The 12,050-nt window shown below is 44.6% G+C and overlaps 1 protein-coding gene across 1 annotated transcript in view; it reads right to left on the bottom strand.

Moving 5' to 3' along the window:
- Positions 1 to 9,201, bottom strand: part of Cilk1 (ciliogenesis associated kinase 1) — a 54,702-nt gene extending 45,501 nt beyond the window's left edge. Inside the window, 1 exon segment of the mRNA NM_138886.1 lies at positions 9,078 to 9,201. The gene's annotated coding sequence lies outside the window, so the exon portion shown is untranslated.
- Between the last annotated feature and the right edge of the window lie 2,849 nt (positions 9,202 to 12,050).

The following is a 12,050-nucleotide window of genomic DNA, read 5'->3' as shown; positions in this document are numbered from 1 at the left end:
AAAGGTAACCACAAAACTACTTAGTATCTAACTGTATGGAGTTCAGGTTCCAATTCTTGGTCCGCTCTCTCTCACATTTACCCATGATTCACTGGGACTGCAGTCTAACAGCAGAGTTGTTGAGTTCCTTACAATTTGGTCAAAAGGCCAACTATTATGTTTTTCTACAGTTGTGAGGTTATCCATGTTTGTGCATTCACATTTGTGATACACAATACAGATGGATATTACATTGATTACTCGTGCCTTGTTACAAGGCACCTGACTAAAGCAAGTTGGTGGGGGAAGGTTCCAAGTTAAGAACTGCCTCCTCTTTCCTAGGTTAACTCACACGTCCGTTTTAGACCTTTTGTCCTGTCCCATGGATGGGCACAGCTAAGGATCTCTGCTCATGATATCATCACAGCCTGTCCCCACCTATACCAGCCCCTGCTACATGGTGAGTGACCCAGTGGACGGTTCTCTGCAGAGATGCAGCCCCCACGTCTCTGTTCTTTGTGCCTTCATGATGCACACTCTTTTTGCACACAGCAGGTTCTCAAAGGCTGGCCCAAATGTGAAGTTTAGACCTCGCTATTTATTTTCTGTACCTCCCTGGGTACAGAAACCTCTCTGTGCGTCTCTCTCTTCTAGGACAAGACAAAGATCAGGGGCTCGTTTGAGCTTTCCGGAAGCAGTTTGAAGTTCTGAGGCAGAGGAAGAGTGGACACCACAGAGCTGTTGGAGCTTCAGGCCTCTTAGGCCCCTCCATGCTGTTCCAGGAGTCTTTTGTGTTTGGGCAATGCTCTATCTAAACAGAGAAAGGCTTTCTTTCAAAGAATTCTAGCAAATGTTTGAAATGAATGTTACCGTTTTCATAGCGAGGTGAAACTGGTGAAGACCTTCCTGTGCCCTGCCCCAGTTCCCTCTCCTCAGCTTCATAGGACATCCGCTCATGACCAGGCTCTCCCATCAGACACCCTGTTCATTCACAGCCTAGAAAACAGGCCAGGGACAGCAGAATTGCAGTCCATTCTTTATTTTGGAACATTAATGGTTCACAATTAACATATATGTATATGGGTGTATGTATGTATATGTGTATGTTTGTGTAGGTGTGTGTGTATATATATGTATGTGTATGTGTATATGTATATGTACACACACACACACACACGCAAACTGGGGATTTCTCTGCTGAGGTTGAACCAAACAAAGCCACTCAGACTTTCCAGATGCCCAGGGAGAGCTTCTGACTCTTGGCCTCGGTGGTTTTCCAAGACCCTTTTGCTTATGGGAGTCTGCTTATGTACAACCTCCTGACACCCTTCTCATGCCACTCCTGAAAATTACAGGTTTCTAATTACTTTCTGTATCCTTATTCAAATGTGTAACAACATTATGAGAGCAACTTTATAAGCTACCTAAAAACAGCAAATGTCTTTTATATGTCCCTCTCCAGGTATTCTTCCCCTGTATACACTTTAGCAAACAAATCTCATATGCATTTTGTCTCTTAGACGACTACTAGTTCCTGAATTAGGAATAGCAGCTATGAGCTGCAGTGATGGCTCAGAGGTTAAGAGCACTGGCTGCTCTTCCAGAGGTCCTGAGTTCAATTCCCAGCAACCACATGGTGGCTCACAATCATCTGGATGCCCTCTTCTGGTGTCTGAGGACAGCTACAGTGTACTCACATACATGAAATAAATAATTCTTAAAAAAAAGTGTGTATGGGGGAACAGTGGCTATCTTCTTTACATAGAACTTGGTTTGTCTGTATCACGACAAAGGAGTGCATTAAATATGTTATCTGCTGGGCCTTCTTCTACATTCCAGGAACTGTTTCATGATCTTAACCCTGATCTCAGTGATTTTTTTCATTGCTGATAAAACCTCACTAAAGCAACGTAAGCAATCCTTAGCGGAGGAAGTGTCCCTTTAGACTCAGTTTTAAGGTGCATTACCAAGGCAGGCCAGTCATGACGGAAGGAGGCTGGTCACGTGGCACCTCGGTGGGAAGCAGGGAGAGAGGGGTGCCAGTTCTCAGCATTTTTCATGTTCACTGGGTCTGGGGCCCCAGCCTTGGGATGGTACCACCCACATCCAGGGTGGTCTCCCCGGTAAGTTTTTCTGGAAATGCAGACACGTCTAGTGGTATGTCAGATTGGAATTACAACGGGTTTAACTTATGATGGTGGTAACTCAGTTTACCATGCTTCCCTAAAATGCACCAAGGATAAAATAGTGGCTTAGTATGGAAATAAAAATAGAGCAGGGACCATTGAATGTTTTCTGCAGAAGGAACAGTTAACCACTTAAGGCTCCAGGGGTTACACATCTCCATAACAATTGCTCACCTCTGCAGAGGAAAGGGGCACAGATATCACACAAACAAATGACACAGCCGGCCACCGGCCACTACAGCTTTAGTCAGAGGCCAGGACCTGGCCCCAGGTAGATCTCCACAGATCTTGTTTTCTTTTCCTTTGGTTTCATCTGAAATCATTCTCTGATAAACTTACATATAAAGAAAATCCAAGAGGACAAAAGCATTAACTATCATTTTTGTGAACTACAAATCTAGGAAGAAGCACGGTACTTTGGAATATCTGTATCTAGGTGGTATTTGAATATACTTTAAACATAGACAATAGCTCACAGGCAGAGTTAGAGGGTAATTTCACAGAGAATATTTATTATGTCTGCATTTCAACCACAATCTCTTACAGAATCAGGCGTGAAAGTCATGAATGTCTGGTTGTGGGACTGTTGGTGTCACGTTGGAACTTAAAAAGTTTCACATTTCAAACTTTGTTGTTCCGGTTAGAGATGGTAAGTAGGTATAACTCTTCATCTTAGTTCCAGAAAATTACACGTTTACTGTACTTTTTTAAGTTTTAGATTCATTTACCTTATGCGTATGACTGTTTCAACTGCATGTGGATCACAAGGAATCATATATTTCTTGATCATATTAAAACATATTTTATATGTATGGGTGTTTTGCCTGCATATAGACCTGTGTGTCATGTGTGTACTGTGCCCATGGAGGCCAGAAGAGAACGTCAGGTACCCTAGGACTTTAGCTATGAATAACTCTGAACCACTGTATGGGTGCTAGGAATTGAACCTGGGTCCTCTGAAAGAAACAAGAGCTCCTGACTGCAGAGCCATCCCTTGTGCTGGTGAGAGTCACACTTTAGTGTGGCCTCTATGGCCACCATAGTCGCAGCACTTTACCCTGGTTTATGCTATACCCATGTTACATAAAAACTACTTTTGATAATATTCGTTTAAAAAATGTGTGTTTCCGCTGGGTATGATAATCCCAGAACTTAAGAGGTAGAGGCAGGGGGATCACTATGAGCTTGAGCTCGGTCTAGGCGACATGACAAGTACCAGGATAGAATAAAGAATGAGGCTGTCTCAAAATAAATAAATAAAAGAGAAAAACTTTAAAGGTGTGTTCCTCACATACCACAGGGGAAAGGACTGAATGAAGTATGAGGCACAACCATGGCCATTCCATCTTCAAACTGAGGGTGACAAGCTGGGAATCTAGGAAAATACTGAAAGTATGAAAATATATACCTGGAAGCTAACAAGTATAGATTTAAATGCTACGTTCAGTTGGATCTTAATTCCAAGTGATGGACCAACCTGCCTCCATCTTGGGATCGAAAGCCATCGTATAGTAAAGAGAAACTAGACACCTTCCTGTTTATGATTAAACCTTTTTCTCAACATTGTGCTATGCCCCACTGTAACCTTAGTTACAAATCGTCCTGTGCTGTCTGTTCCAGGAATCAGCTACCAGGTCCTTATTTCAAAGTTATTACGCCCACCTTGCCACCCTGCCTTTGTTTTAGGAGGTTGTTATGCCCACCTTGCTATGTGCTGCTTCTGTAACCCCACCTATTTGTTTGCCACATCCTCCATTTGGAAAACTCCCTCCGTTGAGCTAGCTATAAAAACCTGTACCTTGTTGTGTCCAATGCCGACCTCTCGAATCCCACATCAGGGGTAGGCAGTTCATGTATAAAGAAAACTTGCTTTAATTAAATTAATTTGTCTGTGATAATTTGGGTTGGTGGTCTTTCTCTTCCCATCTTTGGGATTAACACAAGGAAACTGGGAATTCTTCTTTCTGTACGTAAACTTGAAGACCATCCAACACCAAGAGGTCAGAAGACCCCATTAACAAGCATCGAATCTTTATCACCCTCAGAGTGGCACACTTTTAAACGTGAAAATGTAAACAGCCTTTCGTCTACCGAAGGTGCATCAAATGCTCCCACAGACCTCAGTAAAGGCTTATGAGTATTTCCCTAGTCCTGAACCCACAGTTAACTTCACAAAACAACCCAGAATATGGATACAGTGAGTCCACGAATTACGCTTCCCAGGAAGAGTTCATCTTTTCAAGTGTGGAAGACACTCCAGTAACTTCATAAGGAAATTAGGAATGTAAGCCTTCAGCTTGGGCTGAACACTGCCCTGAACTGTCGAATAGGGCCGAGTTCCTCTTATTGGCTGGCTTCTCAGGGTAAGCAGAAGTGCCAGAATTACCATCTCTGAGAATCTGACCTGCTTCGTTTACTTCCTGGGCTTCAAGGAAAGGCAGCTGCATTTTCTTCTTCCCACAACATTTCCCCAGGGTGGTAATGCACTTTGCACCAGAAATTATTTGCTTCGCCAAAGTCTTTTTACAAAATGGGTTTTTGGGAGTTTCTGTTAGGGGGTTTTTGGTCACTCTATAGTCCAGGCTGGCCTGGAACTTCTTATGTACTCTAGGTTGATCCTAAACATGCTGATCTCCATGCCTCAGCTTCCTGAGTGTTGATATTATAGGTGTGAGTCACCGTACCTGGCCAGAGCATGTGTATTTTGATAAGAAAGTTAGAGCTGTAGTCCAAAGGTGCGCACTAGTGTAAGTTAGGACAAGTCACACTATTATTTCAGAAGAATGTGTCTAATTCATCCAGCACATACTATCGTGGTATCAAACCATCTATAAACACTGAAGTCCACGGTCAGAGTCTGACACTAGTGACAGGCCTCTTTCTGGATGCCATGCCTAGGCTAGGTGTGGTATCTTACATCTGAAATGCCCGCACTCAAGAGGCTATGGCAACGCTATCTTGGAGCAGCTGAACCACCAAGATCCCGACTTTAAAAAAGAATGCCATAGAGCCAGGTGTGGGGGAGCATGCCTTTCACCTCAGTCCTCAGCAGGCAGAGCTCTGTGAATTCAAGGCTAGTCTGGCTCATAACAAGTTTCAGGGCTATACAATGAGACCATACCTCAAAAAAATTAACTAACTAACTAACTAACTAACTATACTTAATTGTAAAAAGTGCTATGGCCTTCAAAGAATGCTAATGAAGAGTGGACAGTCTAGTGAGATACTGCCCCTCAGTAGCCTAGAGTCACCTAGAAGGGAGTTTCAACTGAAGGATTGCCTAGATTGGTCTGTGGGAGACTGTCTGAATTGTTGGTGTAGGAAGGCCCAGTCCACCGCGGTTCACACCACACCCTGAGCAGGTGATGTGTAAGAAAGGTAACTGAGCATGAGCTAGGAGCCAGCCAGTAGCATTCCTGCAAGGTTGGCTTAAACTCTCTGCCTGGCTCCCGTCTGTGATGGAAAGTAAATGTAAGATAGAACTAACCTTCCCTACCTTCCCTTTGGTCAATGTGCTCCACCACAGCAGCAGAGATGAGACTACAGCGGTCATTATACCCGAATTCTGTCCAGAAGCCAACGGCAGGTAAGTAGTCTTGCATAGATGCACACAGTCAATGCCAGGAGTGATGGTTCACAGTTTCAATCCCAACACGTGGGAGGCTGAGGCAGGAAGATCACTGCAAGCCTATAGCCAGTCTGGGCTGCAGAGCAAGCCTCCCCCTTGGTTAGGGTTTCATTGTTGTGAAGAGATACCGTGACCACTGCAACTCTTCTAAAGGACACGTTTAATTGGGGCTGGCTTACAGTTCAGAGGTTCAGTCCGTTATCATCATGGTGGCACGCAGGCAGACACGGTGCTGGAGAGGTAACTCAGAGTTCTACAGTAGAAAGAGTGACACTGGGCCTGGCTTGAGCTTCTGAAACCTCAAAGCCCAGTGATACACTTCCTCCATCAAGGTCACACCTACTCCAACAAGACCACACTTCTTAACAGTGTCACTCCCTATGAGCCTATGAGGGGCATCTTCATTCAAACTACCAATCTCAAAAACCAAACCAAATAAATATAAATAGATAAAAATATATAGTCATATATCTTTCATAAGTATCTGAATGCATTGGGTAGGTATATCTTTAACTTGACAAGGTCCCACAAAATGAAGTAGAAGAGGTTGCTGATTTTTTTTTTTAAGGCAGAAATGTTCCTGGCAAGGTTCAGAAGGAAAAACAGTAACGGATCCCAGAAGCAGAACAGCAGCCAGGAAAACTGTGAGCTCCAGCACTGTCAGTTAGGGCAAGAGTCACTGCGTAGTCAGCCTGGTTCTCCTCCAGGCTCCACTACAAACGTACCAAGTGCAGGCCACTTGCTTAGGACTCTGCCCGTAGCTGTAAAGGGATAAGCATACCGTGGTCGGCCATGACTGAGTAGGCACTGTAGACCATATTCACACTACAACTGGCTTTAAGGGGAGAGTAATTGCTGGAAGGATCCGACACAGTCGTGGGACTGAAACGTAACGGTCAAGCCCAACCACAATTCTGCCTCACTCTCAAACCACAAGGACATATTGCCATCCATAAAATATGGTTCTTGGCCTCAAGAGACTTAAAATAACCTAAGCCAATTAGGGAATAGTATAACAACAGGCTGGTGAAGAAATATTTCAAGACTTTTAGGAAAAAGATGGGAGATGAGTAACGCCAATGACAAAAAGACTCGCAGGTCTTGGGAACTGAAAAAGTATTAGCTGTGCAAGTCTAAGGACCCGAGTTATATCCCCAGCACCCACACAAGCCAAAGTCGGGCACAGTCTCACCTGGAACCTAAGGGAACCAGTGAGACACTGTTTCCAAATGTAAGGCAGTCACCGAGGAAGACAACCAGTGTTGACCTCTGGCCATTCCCATGGACACATGCAAGCACATGCACCTACATACACACATGTATGTATTTACAAATACACAAAAGGACTTCCTCCCCCAGCGATAGGGACTGTTAGCACAGGGGAATGTGGAAGATAAAGAGAGGTTCTAAAGAGAGTAAGATGATCGAGACAATTGGGGGAGTCTGGCCCCCATGGTAAGACATTAAGTGCAAAGAATTAGATGTGAAGGATGAGGTCCATTAGGAATGGCCTTGAAAAATCAGATGGATTAGTGTGGAACTGACATAATAGATGAGCCATGGCCACATGGCCAGGAGGTACCGCAAAAAGTGACCGTGTGAAAAACTTAAGACAGGCTACAGACGAAGAGAACAGAGAGGGTAAACATCCCGGGAGGGCTTACTAAGGAGGCTGGTGACAAGGTGGTTCCAAATGTTTCAGGCTGTAGGAAGGGAAGGGCAAGAACTAGATTAGATGCAAAAGGAAGTCTATACGAACACATTCCAAAGGTCTTGGTGACTCACTGATATAAAGGACAAAGGGAAAATGACTAAAGATAATTCAAATGCTTGAGAATTGAAACAATCTCCAGCTTTATTAGGAACCTTAAAAAAAAAGCTGTGAGGGAAAAACAGGACAGAACAGGGAGCCTGTGAGAAGGGCTTTGACAGAGCGAGTGAACGGTCAGCAAGTAAGACTCCATTTTCCTGATGGCCAACTCCTTACTTCTCCTGAGAACAATTATGCATGGCATACAGGGAGGAAATTTCAGGAGGAGAAATGATTCCTTTGTGACTCGTATAAATGCTCAGTCCCCTTGGCGTGGATGCCCACTCAGGCGGGCTTCATGGACCCTACAGTACACTCCTCCATTATGGGAAACTGGTTGGTCTCATTAAGAATTGAAGCTGCCCTCTTCTCACTCAGTTACCAGTGTGACTGAAGAAAGGGATAAGGCAGAGCCGAAAGCAAAGAGCAGAAAAGTGGGGGGGGGGGGCGTGCTGCTGGGAGGCTGCATTTTGGAGGCAGGGGCTACACGGATGTCATCTTAAATTAAAAACTTCCAGCACTGCCCTGGGTTCTACTCTGACTTACAGTGTTCTCCAAGTCTAGGTTCTTCGAGGGCCTTAGAGAATCTACCAGATTGTTCAGAAACTATTTCAGATGTGCATATTCATGCATACATTAGCTACTGTAACAGTTATGCAGTCAAGGCACACATCTTGCAAATAATTTATATGTCGACTATACTGATTTAAAGCTCTTTAAAATTTCATCTGAAGCAAGGACACCATTCATTATTGAGACACGCCCCAGACTCACCAGGAAATGGGTGAAATGAAAACTGCTATCAAACTCCTCTCATTACAAAGACAACTGGGCTCAAAATTATAAAACAAACAAACAAAAAAACGGCGTTGATAGCTCAGATCAATCAGGTGGGCAAAATCCAGGGTGGAATCTCCTCAGACTTAGTAAAAGCTATTCCTTAGTAATAAGTGGAAGCGAATACATTCCTCTGCAGAAAGATGCATTAATTTTACCTTCGGTACAAGCCATAAATGCTACTGTCAAACTTTTAAAAGGTTAACAATAAAAAAATAAACGTTGTTCTGAAAAAAAAAATCTTTCAGCATCTGGTTGGTGTGAAAAGAAAGAAATCGGAGTAAAAGGAAATCTGGGGTAAAATGGTTGCGAGCAAGTGTGTTGCTCAGACCGGGGTGGGATTAACAAGGGCCTAGTTAGGCAAATGATAATCTCAAGTCGTCAGCACCCACCCACCCACAAGAGGTTTCAAGTCGGCCAGGGTGCTCTGCTTCTTCAGACTGAAAGGTAAACACACCCATCAAGAGCCTCAGGCTCGGGAGTTCTCTCGGCAAAGAAGACCCACAGGACCGCGGCGGGTCCACCGAGAAACCGCAGTCCCTAGCCTTCTTGGCCGTGAGTTCGCTCGGGTCAGCCGGTACCGCCCAGCACCCAGCGACAGGTCACGTTGTAGCCCTCCAGCCCCAGCCCCACTTACTGGCGGCGATCACAGCCGGGCGGCGCGTGCACCCGAGCGGGCCCGGCAGGCAAGGGCAGTGGGATCCGAGCGGGCGAACCCGGCAAGTCCACACCCGGCAGCGCGTGGCATCCAGCAGGAACCCGCCGCTCCGCGGCCTCCGGCAGCAAAACAAACAAAAGGCGGAGTGGCTCCTAGTGGGGACGACCAGCCGCTTTCCCTGGAAAAGCTGCCCTGCAGCTCCCCTCGCTGGCCCCGCGCAGCCCTACACCACGGCCATCTCCCGGATGCTCGGCAGAGGGCGGCGCTGAGCTCCTGGGTTGCACCGAGCCCACTCCGGAGCTGCAGACTTGCCACTGTCAGGATGGTTGACCCCAGTACACCCAAAGAAGGGAAGCCCTGCTAAAAAAACGTTTCCTGCTTGAATGTAAATCAATGCGATTGAATTGCACATTCGCAATGCTTTAAGAGAGCACATTTTGATGTCTGTATTTAAGCACAGTAGAAAAACGATTTCAACATTATTGCAACTTTAGGTTTGAAAGACTGATTGGGTAGCTTCCTACGTGGGAAACCAAGGAGATGCAACATGCACACTCCTTTCTATGCGGTGGTAGGAAATCTAACACTGTTTGCACAGGTTCTCAACCCCTCTCTGGGCATTTAAACGTGGCCTAAGACCATCAGAAAACACAGACATTTACATTATGATTCATAACAGGAGCAAAATTATAGTTACGAAGTAGCAACAAAAATAATTTTAAGGCTGGCGATTACAAGAACATGAGGAACTGTATTAGGAAGGTAGAGAACCACTGGAGCAAACTCACACCATAAATTATATTGTAGAACCTGAGTAGGGCTTTAATCACAGCACTTGAGAAGCGGAGGCAGGTGGATCGATATGAGGTCTGGGACAGCCTGGTCTACATAGAGAGTTCTAGGATACCCAGAACTATGTAATGAGACCATGTCTCAAACCTCCTCAAAATAAGTAAGTAATTAAATAAGTAAATAAATAAATACATAAATCATATTGTGGGCTTCACCTTAAATCTTTTTAAGGAATAGCTCTGAAGCATTTTGAAAAAACCAAATTACCACTAAGCCTCTGGACTCTGTGGTCCCACAGGGTGGTACCCTAGAAGGTTAGCAAAAACAAACTGCCCCACACCAGGAGTTCCTGGGGCAGATGCTGCTGGTTTGGAGACTCACACCTTCCTACATTACACTATTTTGGCCAATAAATCAGTAACTCTTTATACTGGGTATTTTGGAGTTTAACTCTCCACAATCACGCTTGGCAAAGTCAGTGGTACACACCTACAGCCCCCACAGCGGAAGCAGAAGAGCCAGGGACACTCGGCCAACAGCTCAGGAGAGCCGGCCTTACCAAGGTGATCAAGCGATTCCCAGCTCCTCACTCTATTGTTTTCCCTTCCTCTATTTGCTTCTGAATCCTGAGGACTGAAGGCCGTTTTCCTCGGCCCCTGAATCTACCAAAGCTCTGATCTCACCGTCTCTCTGTTTGCTCCACTGTTGAAGAAACGTACAAGATAGTCAAGTTCCCTTAGGCTTCTGCCAGCCCTCACCCATCTCCTTGTTTTCCTAGATGACAGCTAGCCCACATGACAAATGGGAGTCACAAATCATCACTAGTGAACACGAGATAAGGAGCCTAAAAAGTCATTCAATGCTGGTAAAAAGGCAGCTTTTAAAGTAACTAAAATGATTATGTTTTAGTCAAACTTAACAGTTCAAGCCAGTCTGCCTTGCAAACAGAGGGACTGTCTTTGTCTACTTTTGGCAGAAGTCCACTGGGTTACTAAGTAGCTTAGATTACTAGTTCCGACCCTTGGGAAATTATGACCCAGTAAATACAGGTTGAGACGATAAACAACAGTGATGAAGGCTATTGGTTATGATGGAGTCCATCTAGAGTGCAAGTAAGCAGCAGTGAATTGTAGCTGTGCTTTAATTAAACAGGCTTGTCACTATGAAGCAAACAGGGTTTCAATAAAGTAGGTACTGATCTTATCTTCACAAATATTTATTTTATTAAGTTTTACTACTTCATTAACTTGTTAGACTAATAGAAAAACGTGTGTTTACTGGCCAGCCTATTGTCCTTAACCATTCAACCCTTTCAATGAAATTGACTAGTTCTAAAACTGTGTAAAATCATTCTTCATCTGAAAACTGATGTTTACGACTCATTTTTGTTTTATGTGCATTGGTGGTTTAACTGCATGTAACTCAAGTGGCATGAAAGTTATAGGGAAAATCAACTGCTTTCTGATTGGCTCTGAGACCTGCTCTAACCTTGTCCAAAGTCCATGACCCTATCTATAGAGGAAATATGATATAGGCCCCATGTAGGAAGCCCATGACTGCCGTTTTATTAAGGATGTTGTTAAACTGCTTTCTAAGTCTCTGTTTATACGGGAGATTAGTGCTGTTTTCAACCTTCATCAGAGAAGCTTCCTCTACAGTGGGCAGCAGTTCATGTAGAGTCATAACTGGTCAAAAGGATGGTGTCTAGGGGCGGAGGAACGGGTTCTTATTCTTGGCTGATTAAAGAATTAAGACACAGGGAGCTGGAGAGATGGCTTGGCTGTCAAGAACACTTAAGTGCTCTTGCAGGGGTTCCAGGTAAGGTTCCCAGAATCTATGTGAAATGGCTCACAATCACCTGTGACTCCGGTTGCAGGTGATCCAATGCCTTCTGGCCGTTTTGGGTACACTCGCACTCACGGTGGCACATACACTTACACAGGTGTACACACACAGAAATAAACGTAAGTCTTTTAAGGAGAGGAATTAAAAGGCAGATAAGAAATCTCGGGGAGTCTATGTAGAGCCATCATACGATTCTGAAGAAACACAAGCCTCCTCCTGGGGTTCTAAGTCTCATTAATAAAAGAATTTAAACTTGGACACAAATGGAATCTCAAGAACTAGGAAAACTCTAGGACTGGAGAGTGGGAAAACCGG

This window comes from Rattus norvegicus, chromosome 8 (genome assembly GCF_036323735.1).
Source record: "Rattus norvegicus strain BN/NHsdMcwi chromosome 8, GRCr8, whole genome shotgun sequence".
Taxonomy (NCBI): domain Eukaryota; kingdom Metazoa; phylum Chordata; class Mammalia; order Rodentia; family Muridae; genus Rattus; species Rattus norvegicus.
Note: the sequence above shows the minus strand (reverse complement) of the source record. Positions and strands in the feature narration are given on the sequence as shown.